Raw genomic sequence first — 14,122 nt, 5'->3', positions numbered from 1 at the left:
CAACTGAACCGATCACCCGTTATGTTCAGCTACTTAGAGATCGCTTGCAGCCAATCATCAACTTCATGTACCCAAACGACGATGGGATTTTTATGAATGACAGTGTGCCATGTCACTAGACTACAGCTATTCGTGATTGGTTTGCGACTCGATTTGTTTCGGTAAAAAAGGCATGGAAAATAATTTTGTTTATTTTTTGAAAAAATAAATCTATTTAACTAGATCTGGTACCAGTATTTCATCAATAAAGAATTCTTCTGTAGAGAAAACCGGATTAGGGACCCATGTCACTGACTAACAGTCTGTAAATCCATGGAAAAAAATGGTGAAAAAACATTTGGTTTTCATTTTGAAGTTAAAGAACATCCTTTTTATTTTTCAGAGGGATTTTAGTCGCAGTCATGGTACCTAAGACAAGGTTTTGCAATTAGAAACACAAATATGAGATGCTTTCATGACCAAGAATTATCTGGTTTTGGTACTTTTGATATGGAGAAACCCTGTGATGACGAAGTGGTATTTTAAAAGAACTTTACACCAGGGGATTCCATATGAAGCTACCTATTTTCATCAAAAACGTTATTTAGACAAAATCCTTAAAATTTGCATTGGCGATATTCTGATGAATGAAATTTTTCATTTCGAACGTATCCTCAAAGATATTGTTATAAAATGCGTCGCCCAGAGTAGGGGGAATTCAAAGAGCTCAGGATGAGATTGTGTCCGGATGGAGTATCATTTTATTGATCAATATAATTAATGACATTATCAAGTAGTTGTTTCCATACGAGTTTGGCTTGCCTTCTTAATTATTTCTAGATTCATTGTATAGCATCTTATATGTCATTTGTAGAAACGCAACTTTTAACTGCTGTCAGAAAGATAATAGAACGGACCAATAAGAATGTGTTTGTATTTTTTGTTGATAGGATAAAATGCATGCATTTCTGAAGATAATGAAATCTCCAACCAAATCCGGATATTTTACTCTATGAAAATATTATTTCTGTCGTATCAGAGGAGAAGTTTCAAAGATTGTTGCTTGATTTAAAAACATTCAAGCTGCAACTTCAAAAAGAAATGTAATAAGGCGTTGAAACTTTTGAAATTTATCTCTAGCAAATCATGAGAAAATGATTACCATTCTCTTCAAAAAATATATAACTACTTTTTTCTGTTAAAAATAGATTTTTAAATTGCAGTTTTTGGCTCTGCTGTTAAGTTAGTATTGTAGTTTTTTTTTTAATACTAATTTAGCAGCAGTGGTGCTAAAACATTATGCATCATCAATGCCTTCGTTATACTTTGAAAGGCATTTCGTGCAACCTTTGTTTAGAGTTTTATGCTATAAGAAGTGAATTTTCATTACAAAGACATGAATGAAATATAGAGTTTCCATTGCAATCTGTTTTTTGTTTCATTGTCTGTAGGGATTGTAATATCGGACCAAAAGTTCAATACCAATAGTTTTAGATCTTGATACTGGTTTTAATACCGGTAGTAGAAATTTTAGAAAAGAAAGAAAACACAAATGTTTCTTTGTTTTATTTGTCAGCTTTATTAGAGACTGTAAATATCACAAAAAATAATTTGTAACTCATAAATTATAACAGTATATAAAGAATCACAAAAAAGTAAAGGAACATCTTATTTATTTAAAACACAAAAAAAAAGTGTAAATATGACTATTCAGTCTGTGGTACTATTAGAAATTTTTGAAATGTGATCTTAAAAAGCATAATGCATCAATTGTATTGTCATTAAGCCTGGAACGTAATTTTGTGCAAAAATTACCAGCTATCAAAAACGCTCATTCGGCATCTACGCTAATTGGTGGTACTGTTAACAATACGCGATATACTTTTTCCAAGTATTTACCTCTAAATCCCTCGTCTTCCATTCCCCAATTAGATACTTTTTTGTTCATTTTTTTTCACATGTATGTGAGTGTTGTTTTATTTCTAACAGCATTTAATTTTTTCATTTATTCTTCATAATTTAATGTTTATGTCACTTTTATTAAATAAAAATTGTTCTGAAATATTTTACTGTGCATTTGTACTTTTTTCCTTTTGTATTACTAATTATCTGTAATGTTTACGTCTCATAAAACCGCGAGTCTTCATTGTTAAATGTAAACCTCTCCACCTTTAATCTTTCCTCTCACTCCTATTTTGTCGAATTAAAGCCATCCTAACGCATTCGCAAAAGCGCGGTGGGTTTTACAATCCGTTGTCAAACAATATTTTATCACTTTTCTTGATTCGACGATGCAACTTTGTATTCACAGTCTAATTAATTTCGCCCGTTAGGGAGACAAAAACAAAAACTATTTTGCAATGTAGGCTATTCCTGAACATATAGTGGAGACAATTTTAAAAATTTCGAGTAAATACCGAAAAAACGGTATTTTAACTTGTGAATACCGGTATTACAAAACTGTACAAATGGCTCAAAATACCGGTATTGCAATCCATATTTGTCTGCAAACAAACCTTCTTATACACCATCATTTGGGCGTAGAATAAGAACAATATTAAATTATTACAATATTGAAAGCATTGAACAATCATCAATAAAATTAACGGGATACCTCTGTAACTTTGTTATTTGCTATCGCATCTTCACAAAATTGGTATCGATGGAAATTCTCAAAATGGCTGATTTATTTTGATCGAAAAGCTGATTAACCGAGTTAATCAAAATAGTTAATTAATTAGAATCTCTGAATTTTCTCATTACGGAAATCGAGATTTTTAAAAAATTCGATCTAATATGCTTTTTTCTATATATGTATAAAATTTCGTTTCAAAATTTGCAGTAGTTTCTGATATATAATTAATTTTGTTTGCCTGAAACCCCGCCTGAAAAGAGCTAACCCACTAAAGACCATATATTAAATTAATCTCAGATTGCTAAAGGTAAAAAATGTAATTCTTTCTTTTTATTTCAATGTGATTCCAAAGAATTAACAAAACGTGACTAAGACTGACTTTTAGCATGGGCATTCATTTTCAAATTCAAATTAATATATGGGCTTTTTAAAAATAAATTTAAGCATTTCATTACTTTTCAAAATATTTTTAAATCCACCAATAGTTGATCCTGAAATTTTTCTTGTCAATGAAATGTATTGATTCCAATGTTTTTAAGTGAAATTTTATTTCATTGGTTAGAAACTAATTCGCATAATGGCATTTTAAGCAAATGAATTCATCAGCCTTTATTTTAAGGGAGGTAGTTTTATTTTCAGGTTGAATATATTGTTAATCAGTTAGAAAATTCTTTAAGATAAGGAGTACTTGTTGTTTATAACATGTACTTGGTTTTAACACTTTGATTTTAAACAGGTTTCAATAATATTTTTATCGGATTAATAAAATAAGTAAGTTTAGGATATTAAATAACAGAAATGAGGATTGATTCATAGAAGAAAATTTAATTGGTCATATAGTTAAAATAATCGCATATGAGTTATATTTCACCATAAATATCGCTCATATGCGATTATTTTAACTATATGAACTGATGATGAAACAATTAATCATCAGAATTGACACTTTTCTTTATTTTTTATTTTTTCTTGTATTTAAAGTAGGCAAGAGAAAAATCTGTGATTTTCTAATAATTTAATCATGTGAATTTACTGAAACTTCATGTTTTATACATCCCTTATTTTTAAAAAATGGAATTATGTTCGCCTGTCTGTGATGAAATTTTTTCAGTGGACGAATTAAAACGATGAAATTTTGTATATGGCCTTTACACCAAAAATGTAGTATTGCACCAAGTTTTAACTAAATCAAAATAAGGGAAGTTAGTATGTCTGTTTATTCGACCACGTGTATGCGAATACGGTAGCTCAAAAAAAGCTAAATACATGTATAAAGTTTAACACTAGGTTTACCAAGGGGTCATTTTAACTCCTATGAGAAAACTTTTCGTTCATTTTCTTCAAGAAAATTATTGTCGTATTTTATGTGAATATTTTAATTAATTTTTACCTACATTTATAAGATATATAATCGCAAATATTATCTTTTTCTTTTCTTTTTTTAGTTTCGGAGGAATGTATATAGTATACCTACTTTTACCGAAGGCGTCATTTTGACCATTCGAATAAATATTATTGAGAATACATGCATTTACATTTAAATATGTAACGGCTTGATAGGGACGCACATAAATATAGGTATAAATATAGAAATAAGTATGAGTTTGTAAAATGTGTGTATATAAGAAGCAAGAAGACGAGGCCGTAAGTCAGTCAGATAGAAGCTATTATAAGTGGTTAGTAAGAAGACGTGTGAGTCAATGTTTTGACAGAAGATGATGGTAAAAGAATAGATGGTCTCTTGAAGATTTAGATTAGAACACTTTTTTTAGTAAATAAACACAGAGGAACTGCCTTTTCATCACACCACACCACTACAAATATATTGAAAATATAAAAGTTTTTTTCTGCTTTAACTTCATAATAGATAGGTCAATTTATATGTTTTCTAATTAAATATCGAAAAAGGGAGGTATAAGGTACTGGGTATAAGGTTTTACTATAAGATTTAAAAATCTGTATCAAATTTTGGACCATCTCTATCAAACGGTTGACTGTCTGTTAGTCTGTCGATTCCAGAGTGTTCAAACGAAATTGCTCAAAAATGCAACAAAGTATATATATATGAAATTTGTTATGTAATTTTGACACTAAAATTGTACTCATGTATTGAATGTTCGATTCAAACAGTTAATGCCCAAAAGACGAGTTTTTATTACAATAAAGTAACTAAAACATCAATTGGCATTTTCCGTTACAGTATTAATCTGCAATGCAAACATAAAATGCGTTCAGCACTGAGGGTAATCACAGTAAAAAAGCAATAAAAAATATTCAAGTGATCATTAATTTGCAATGAACTTTGCGATATTGCAGTTTCTCATTTAAATCTAACCACATACATCAAAAACAGTTGAAAAAAATGTGAGAATACAACAAGAAGTAATGTATCAAATATGAACTATGAATATTCATTACTTGTACCACTAGTCACTGAGCATTAAATCTTGGAAAGAAAAATAGTAAGATATAAATCATTCATCAAATCGTAATCCAGCAATATAAGTATTCTTTCTTCTAATAAGAAAGTCTTAATATTCTATATCTTTTATATCAACTGATTAAATATAAAGAAATAAAATTCTACTTTATATAAAAACTATTTAATCTGGAAATTACCCAATGGCGATTTTAAAAGATTAGTTAAAACTTTTGTATCACGAAAAGCAGATAGATAGAAACAATTAGAAATAATAAACAGTCCTTCAGCAAGTAGGAATTTCAAGGCGTTACCAATCGACAATGGGAATTTTGCAGTTTTTTGTAAATATTTCAAAAACTATTGCAGATATGCTCGTAGTTTTTAGGTTTCAAATGCTTTAGTATACTAGTTTTGCTATCATGTAAAAATTTACTATATTACAATTCACTTTTTTTTTTATCACAGTCGTGCTTAAAAATTTATTTTAAAAAATTTAATTTATAAATTTACTTTATCCATATGTGTAGTAGAATTATGTTCTTTAAATAAACCAAAAAAATTAGAAATATAATTTCTAATATATTGCCAAAAACTTTGATTCCTTTAACACTGGACGCCGTATTCAAAACTTAATAATTCTCGAAATTTTCTTCGAGTCTGGTGGCTAATTTCATGAGAAGCAATTGTCTGAGCTAAAAAAGATGATTGGAATAATGGGAAAATTTTGAGAAACTTAATTAATTACTTACGTTGATTAATCTAATTAATCAATACATCTATCTAAACAAACCTGTCCCCATAAGTCATTTCCATCAACACCAGTTTTATAAAGATAATATATAACGAAGTTACAGAGGTGTCATATTATTTTTGTTAATGATTGTACCTATGTGCACGCACATACATTAATTGAAAAAGGATTATATAAAATGAATGCCTCACTATAAGTCATCTTAGAGCGTCTAAGGATTTCTCTATTCAGTGTTGAAGTAGAGGGTGTCCCACTAACTTGCAACAACAAAAATGATCGTAAATGGTTTATTTTTTATCATCAAATCAGCATTTAAATATTGTTAAATAATAAAAGAATATCTCATATAATGAATTTTTTCTGAGTTTGTGAAGCAGGATATTCACATGCATCTACAAGATGGGAAACTGATTACCAGTGATAGTTAGCAAGGCTAAATTATCAAATAGCAAAGTAGGCAACTGTCTATTGGTCTTCAACTTTATCGGGCCTCCTTTCTTTATTATTAAAGTATGGTGCTTCAATATGATTAACAAGAGCCATGTATTCAAAAGAAAATTAAGTATTTTTTAAGTTTCAGAGCAATATTCGTTTTTTTTTTTTTTTTAATGTTTTCCCGAAATTTTGTAAATTAATGTAGTTAATTTATATTGCTGTTAACTGTAACTGTAACTGCTCGTAAATCCATAGAATTTACGAATTTCGTATTAGCGCATTTAGATTCTGTTAAATAGTTTTATAAATTTTTATCATTTTATTCAAAATAACTTTTAAACTTTTTTATATGCAAAATACTGAAAACCAGCTGTCTTGATAATGTTTCACAATAAACTGTTAAATTAATTCAGTTTTCCAAACTTGAAAACTGCTGATAAAACGATTGCAATAAAATCAATAAAAACTAATTGGTTTGGGACATTAGGGGGAAGAGTGCTCCTTGCATTGCCTAAAGGACTCTATAGGGCTTCATTCAGACCTGTTGATAGCATAATTATAAATTAATATCTACATTTGAACAAGTGATCAGTTTTAGAAGTTTCATGCATCAATTTAAAAGATAAAGTCTACTGAGTATTTTGATATGTTATAATAGTATAAAGGAGTAAAGTTATAGCAAGGAGAAAACTTAAAGTTTAGAATTAACATGAGATGTTTAAAATCGGTACATGTTTTTCACTCCTTAATTTAGTATGATCAACCTTTGGACAACAAGCAAGACATTGTGTATGATAAGCCAAAATAATAATTCTTTACCATGTTTTACTGTAAATAAACCTGAAGACATCACATGCCGCTCGATTCTTATATCATGCGAATGAATAGGCTTTGACATCGCTGCTTAGTAATTCCTGCCTTTTGATTGCATGTAGGTTTCTGATGATCAAAATTAGTTTGCATATTTAACCACTTTCAATAACAAATTAGAAATCGAAATCCACAATAATTTTTGTTAAATAATGACATCAAATTTTTTTTTAATTTATGCAAGATATAATCAATAGTTGGAAGGTGAGATCATTGCTAGAAACTTATTTGTTTTTGAAATCACCATATATAATTAATCATTTTTAATAATGATTTAATCACGGGTTATGATTATTTATTAATTTTATTCTGACTCATTGAGTTATTTGGATTAGCGTATTATTAATCTCTGACTATTTAATGCATTCATATAACTTTCCCTACTTACTTGTTTAACTACCTGGCATTAACCCGGAAGCACGGTGTTCGATAGTGAATACCAAAGGAAGCGACTCACCCCGTTATGTGTCTTTTACTTTGAAATCAATTCAATTCAAACAGAAGAAAGATTTTCCCATCCGAGAGGATGTTGCAAAAAGGGGCGATCTTGACCACACCTTCACCTCTACTCATCCTTCACCTTGAACAAGCTCTTGCCATTAGAAAACATTTCTTTCTTCACCTTTTTGTTACATTCCTTCATGTCTAATATGAATAGGCAAATAGCATTGAGCATTCTGTAATCCCACCTGGGCGCGATTCCCGTCACCGGAAAAGGGCCTTCAAGAGCAACCTAAATGAAAAGAGATTTTCCTATTGTGTCCTCCTGAAGAAAACGAGATGTCGGAAATTGATAGTTTCACAATGGCGAGCGCGAGTGATTTCCTTTCTCTTTCAAGATCATGTAGCCGCATCTCCTGCCATCAACACCGGAAAGAACTCCTTCGACCATCACCTTCTACTCTATCCATCATTTGAATCCCTACAACCCTAGATTGACTGGTTAAAAAATTGCAACTAGAAAGCTTTTATAGGTAGGGCACTAATCTATAACTATAAAATTTTATAAAAGGCCGAAAAAGGAATTGTGCTACTTCCGACAAATCAGTCTTGTGACTATTTTAATTTAATTTGTCTTTGATGAGCAACAAAAGTCAAATAAATTAGAAACAAAATATTGACAGAAGTAGATTTTTAAAACGAAAAACTTTTTTCTTATGTTACCGGTAAATATAATTGATACGTTAAAAGCCTTTTTAATTACAGAGAATTGCAGCAGTAATAAATATGAATAATTAGAACATTTAGAATCTAATGTAATCACCATTTCGTGATTAAATTTTCATTTTTCGTTCATTAGAAAAGAGAAGGGTTAAAGTAGATTCCTGTTGCAAATGATTACATCCTAGGTTTTCAATGCTATATTTGCAATAATGAATTCTTATTGCAAATGTTTCAGCAAATATGCAACTACATATATGTAGTTGCATATTTGCTCAAAAAATCCCATGAAGCCTTTCTGATATTTGTACTAATTTATTTATTGATAGATAATTTTTAAAATTTCAAAGAATTTTCAGTTAAAATTCAGCTATACTCTATTCTAATAAATAGTTATAAAACAATGAGTGTCAGAACTGCTCTTGATTTACAAAATAAACTGAGGAAATATCACCTCAATTTACTGAATTATCATATTATGAAAATGGGAGACAAAATTTTAAGTGAAATGAATTTGAGAAATGAGGGAACTAAGACAAGTGCAAAGACTTAGAACAAGATTAATATCTTTTCAAATGAATAAAACTAAGATCTTCTGAAAATCTTATTAATTTGACGAAGATATCCAGCTAAAATTATTCAAAAATTGAAGTTTTTTTGTTTTGTTTTTTCAATTAAAAGTATATGTTATTTTTCTAAAAAATTTATCAAGCTGGTATTTGAACCGAAAAATTTAATTAGTTTTCATTAGAGTCTTCTGATGATTTGAATTAAGATTGTTTGCATTACTGAAATTCCGATCCAGATCGGAAGATATAAATAAATAGGAGAGGATTTGCATACGTGCACTTTAAATGATATATCTGTCGAATCGTTTTCAATTCGTAATGTTCAGTTACATGATTCGTTTATTCCAATAGAAATAGGTGCACTTTAAATGATATATCTGCCGAATCGTTTTCGATTCGTAATGTTCAGTTACATGATTCGTTTATTGAAATAGAAATAGGTACACTTTAAATAATACATCTGTCGAATCGTTTACGATTACTTGATTCGTTTATTCAAATCGAAAATATAAATATTATTTTAAATGTATAGAAATTGGTTTAAGACCAGTATAGGCTCACTTATAACAAGGAAAGGAATTTTTCGGCGCTAATATAAGTGGAAATTTTCTAAATCTTTGAAATTCATGTAAGTATATAAAATTAGCTTCAGTTCGAAAATACACTGAATTTTACGAAGGCAAAAAAAAAAAAAAAAAAAAAAAATGAGTAAATTACTGAAATTAAAAATACCTTCGGAAAGCAGACAAGATGCATTTTTTAATAATATAATAAAATGAACATAAAGATACAATTATCCATTAGTTGTTGTATGTCCGACAAACGTTTTTTTGTTGTTGTTGTTGTTTTGGGGGTTTTTTTAAAGAAGGAAGGTCCAATTTATGAATTTATTGGTTAATGCAAGATTAACCTAGCATTTACCAACAAATATTATAATGCTTCTATTCATATTTATTAACTTTTTCCTTTTTTCATCCGAAAAAAAAATCTCTTCAATTTAAATATCTCTTTAGGCTCTCTACAGAACATTTCTGCTTTTTACTCTTCTAAATTTAGTTTTGAAAATAGAATATAGTTGTCGATTTTCGAATGTAAAATGTAAAGATAAATGTATTGCACTGTTCTGTGCATTTACTTTAGAGAGCTTCAAAATACAGAAAATAAAATAAATTAGATTAATTCATTAGATTAGTTTTTATTATTTGAAAAATAATAAAATGAGACATATCTCTATAAAATAATACACAATAACGATTTTCCATGTGATCATAATAATGGAAAACGAAGGGGGAAAATCCATAATCACTGGCAGAAAAATCATTCTGCTTTTCTAAAACCAAAAAAAAAAAAAAAAAAAAAAAAAATTGTAACATTGTGTTTGAGGATAGTAGATCAGATTTGGCTTTCTAACAATGTAAAATGGTTAACTATTACTGGTTCATATAATTGGGAGATTTTCAAAAACCAATTGATTAAATAAATATTTAAACCTCGAAAACTGGCACTTGTACTTAAATAAAAGATCTCTAAATTCGGAATTAGTATGGAAGAAACATTAATTAATTATATAGATAAAAATTATATGAGTTTACACAAAACCAGAGGATTCTGTCAAGGTAACAGAAAAAGTTGTAGCTAATTTATGAACTCAATCCTTGTACAACATTTTCATAGTAAATATAAACCCAGGAACTTGTACCGACAGCTCTCCAGTTAAAAAGTAGAAAGTTTTCTAAGAATAAAGAAGACTGGTCATCTTCATTTCAGTTAAAAAGTAGAAAGTTTTCTAAGAATAAAGAAGACTGGTCATCTTCATTTCAGTTAAAAAGTAGAAAGTTTTCTAAGAATAAAGAAGACTGGTCATCTTCATTTCAGTTAAAAAGTAGAAAGTTTTCGAAGAATAAAGAAGACTGTTCATCTTCATTTCAAGTCGTCGCTTCTGAAATGATATTATTGAGGGATGGCATAAACCCTTAAAATATAATTAATTAACAGATTATTAATTGGATAAGAGAATAAATATTAAAAGATTTTCAATAATAATTTTAATTAAAGGTAATAAATAATAAAAAAATATTTAAAATCAAAATGAATTTTTTTTGTTCCATATTTCCTTAGCTTAATATTTCTCCTGATGGTAAAGAATTTTTTAAAAAATAAAAATCATTTTATTTAAGTAACTGCATTTCCAACAGTGTAATGGCAATAATGTTTTCCCTAAAATATGGGAAACGTTTTGCAAATGTGCCTTGTTAGAAAATTCTTAGATGAATAATGGAATATATAGTTAAGAACGTAGCGATTTGAAGCGTGATACGCACATACCCCAGGTTATTTTGGTCAATTCAGTCAGCAAAAATCGAATATAACCGAATAAATCAAATAATTAAAAATAATCTAATCAAATTAAAAATTAAAAATAATCGAACGTAATACTTTATATATCAACATCAATAATATTTAGAGAAATATTACTGTCAAAAAAATTGTGAAATATTATTTCCCAACTAGATAATTTTGTTGAATATTCATTAAAAAATTTAGTTGAAACATCTCATTTTTCAAAGCAAACTGCTTATTCCTTTAGCGGAATCAATAAAAGTACGTTTGTAACTACGGAAAAATATTGATTCTTATTCATATGGATGCAATACTCGTGTAAATCGAAATTGACTTTTTGTTCCTAGATACAAGTCCATCTGATGTACATAGATGGGGAATTTTTTTTTTTTTTTTTTTTTTTTTGTAGAGTAATGAAATTTGGACAATGCATTTGTCTAGTTAACATGTTTAATTGATTTAATTTTCAAGATCACAAGTTAATTTAAGCTCATGAAAATGCATATAAAATGTGAAATGCTGTTACATTAATAGTCGATGAATCCTCCAGAATTTTGAATGCAAGTCTGCAATCGTGCATGCATTGTATCATACAGGTGTCGAATGTCTCTATGTGGTATGGTATTTCATGCTTGTTGTACTTGTTCTGTGCATACTGAGAAGGTAAGTGCTGGCTGTGGATAATACTGGAGTTGCCGCCCAATGATATTCCATACGTGCTCAATTGGATACAGATCTGGTGATCCCGCAGGCCAAGGTAACATATCGACACTCTGTAGAACACGTTGCCTTACAACAGCGGTATGAGAGCGAGCGTTATCCTGTTGGAAAACTCTCTCTTCAATGCTGTTCATGAATGGCAGCACTACAGGTTGAATTACCAGACTGACGTACAAGTTTGCAGTTAGTGTGTTTGGGATAACCATGAGAGTGCTCCTGCTGTCATAGGAAATTGCTTTCCAGACCATGACACCATTTGTAGGTCCAGTATGTCTAGGCCGCAAACAGTTTGGTTGCAGGCGTTCCCCTGACCTCATTCTGACCAACACACGGCCATCACTGTCACCAAGGCAGAACCTGCTTTCATCAGAAAACACAACAGATATCCACTCCGTTCTCCAATGAGCTCTGGCTTGACACCACTGGCGTCGCAAACGGCAATGACTTGCAGTCAGCGGAATGCACGCTACAGGGTGCCTGGCTCGGAGCTGTCCTTGAAGTATCCAATTTCTAACAGTTCGTTGTGTCACTGTGGTACCAACTACAGCTCGAATTTCTGCCGCAGACGCAGTACGATGCGCTCGCTGTACGCCGAATACTGCGGTCTTCCCTCTCAGTAGTGCTGCGTGGCCGCCCAGAACCCGATCTTCCTGAGGCAGTACCATTCCTTGACCACTGCTTCCAACAATCATGTACAGTGGATACATTCTGGCCAAGTCTTTCTGCAATATCACGGGGGGGGGGATCTACTTTCTTGTAGCGCTATTACACGACCTCGTTCAAATTCGGTGAGCAGTTGATAGTGGCTTCTTCGTCTTCTTAAAGGCATTCTTGGCTATCATCAACTCAATACACCAAATTTCAAAGATAAATAAATCTCACGAGCTTTACAGCAAGCATTTAAAGCAACCTGACATGCAAATTCTAAGTGGCGCTACTAGCGTCACACTTGTGCAGGAAGCGCGAAATTTGAATCGATGTCATCTTTCAGATGTATAAACACGCCTACCAAATTTTGTTTATCTAACACAAGTATTTCTTGGTATTGGGAGGTTGTTGTTTTTTTTTTTCCCCTCCAGTGTAACAGATTATAACCAAAATAATTAGTCAACAACTACATCGACGATATCGATGTTAATGGCAAGGAAATTTAAGGAAATAATTAGTGTGGAAGTTCATAATCCTGTACGTAAGCATGTGCTGGTTAAAAACATTAGTCGAGGAGTTTTTGAAAAATATGTTTTACATACTTTTCAATGAATAAATTTCATTTTTATTGTCTGCATATTAAAAAAAGTTTCGTAACAGTGCACATTAAATTTGCGTTATCAAAATAAGAAATTCGGAATGAGACTTCTGCTATTATATTAGAATCAGTGGTGTGTTAATACCGAACAGTGTTATGAAAGATATATCACAAGAGCATACAATGAAAATGCATTAAAAAAGCATTTTACATTTCCAGAATTTTTAATTATAGTTATTTAGTTTTTATTTTAAAAGATTATCTAAATATATTTTTTATTAGTGTCTTTTAACAAAAGAAAACTAATTTGTATTAAACCAGATGTGTTCCCTTCGGACCAGCATAAAAGCGAAACCGAAACCACTGAATAGCGGATAAGAAAAAACAAAGAAAAAGATATCAAATTAACGAAAATGAGCTTTTGGTAGGAAGAAGATGATGGAAAAACAGCAGTTGGCCAAGCGTCAAACTAGAGTTACAAAATTTTCAGCTAAGTTTTTCGTTGAGTTTCAGAAGAGAAAGTTTTGCTTTTCGTTATAACTTAACTACGTACTGTGAGCAATCATGATGCTTTCCAAGTCTATTCGGCATGTTGTCCCATCGTGTGTTTCACCTATTTGTTGATTTCCTTCTGTTATGTTTGCCGTCTCTGTTTCCTTTTATCACAATTTTGACTTGTTAATCGGGACTTCATGAACATACTCACCAAACAGCGAATTTACTTATTAATCACGCGACCCACGATCAAGTACTAATTCTTACTCGAATTTAATTCTTATTCTCAAATGCGTGTAGTTGTAATTTTAAACTGTCTAAACCGCTGCGCTAACAATTCTTTTATTTTAGCTCCTGTATCACTTCCAACAAGTCTCTCTCTCTCTCTCCTTCTTCTTTATCTTGAAATTATTACTGACAAGTTTCGTCGCATCTCTCTCCGCTGGCCTTCGCTAGAGCTCATTGTAATAATATCTGATAAAAATTTGAATTTTTAATC

Source organism: Argiope bruennichi, chromosome X1, assembly GCF_947563725.1.
Source record: "Argiope bruennichi chromosome X1, qqArgBrue1.1, whole genome shotgun sequence".
Taxonomy (NCBI): Eukaryota; Metazoa; Arthropoda; class Arachnida; order Araneae; family Araneidae; genus Argiope; species Argiope bruennichi.
The sequence above is the reverse complement of the archived record's forward strand: the minus strand, read 5'-3'. Positions refer to the sequence as shown.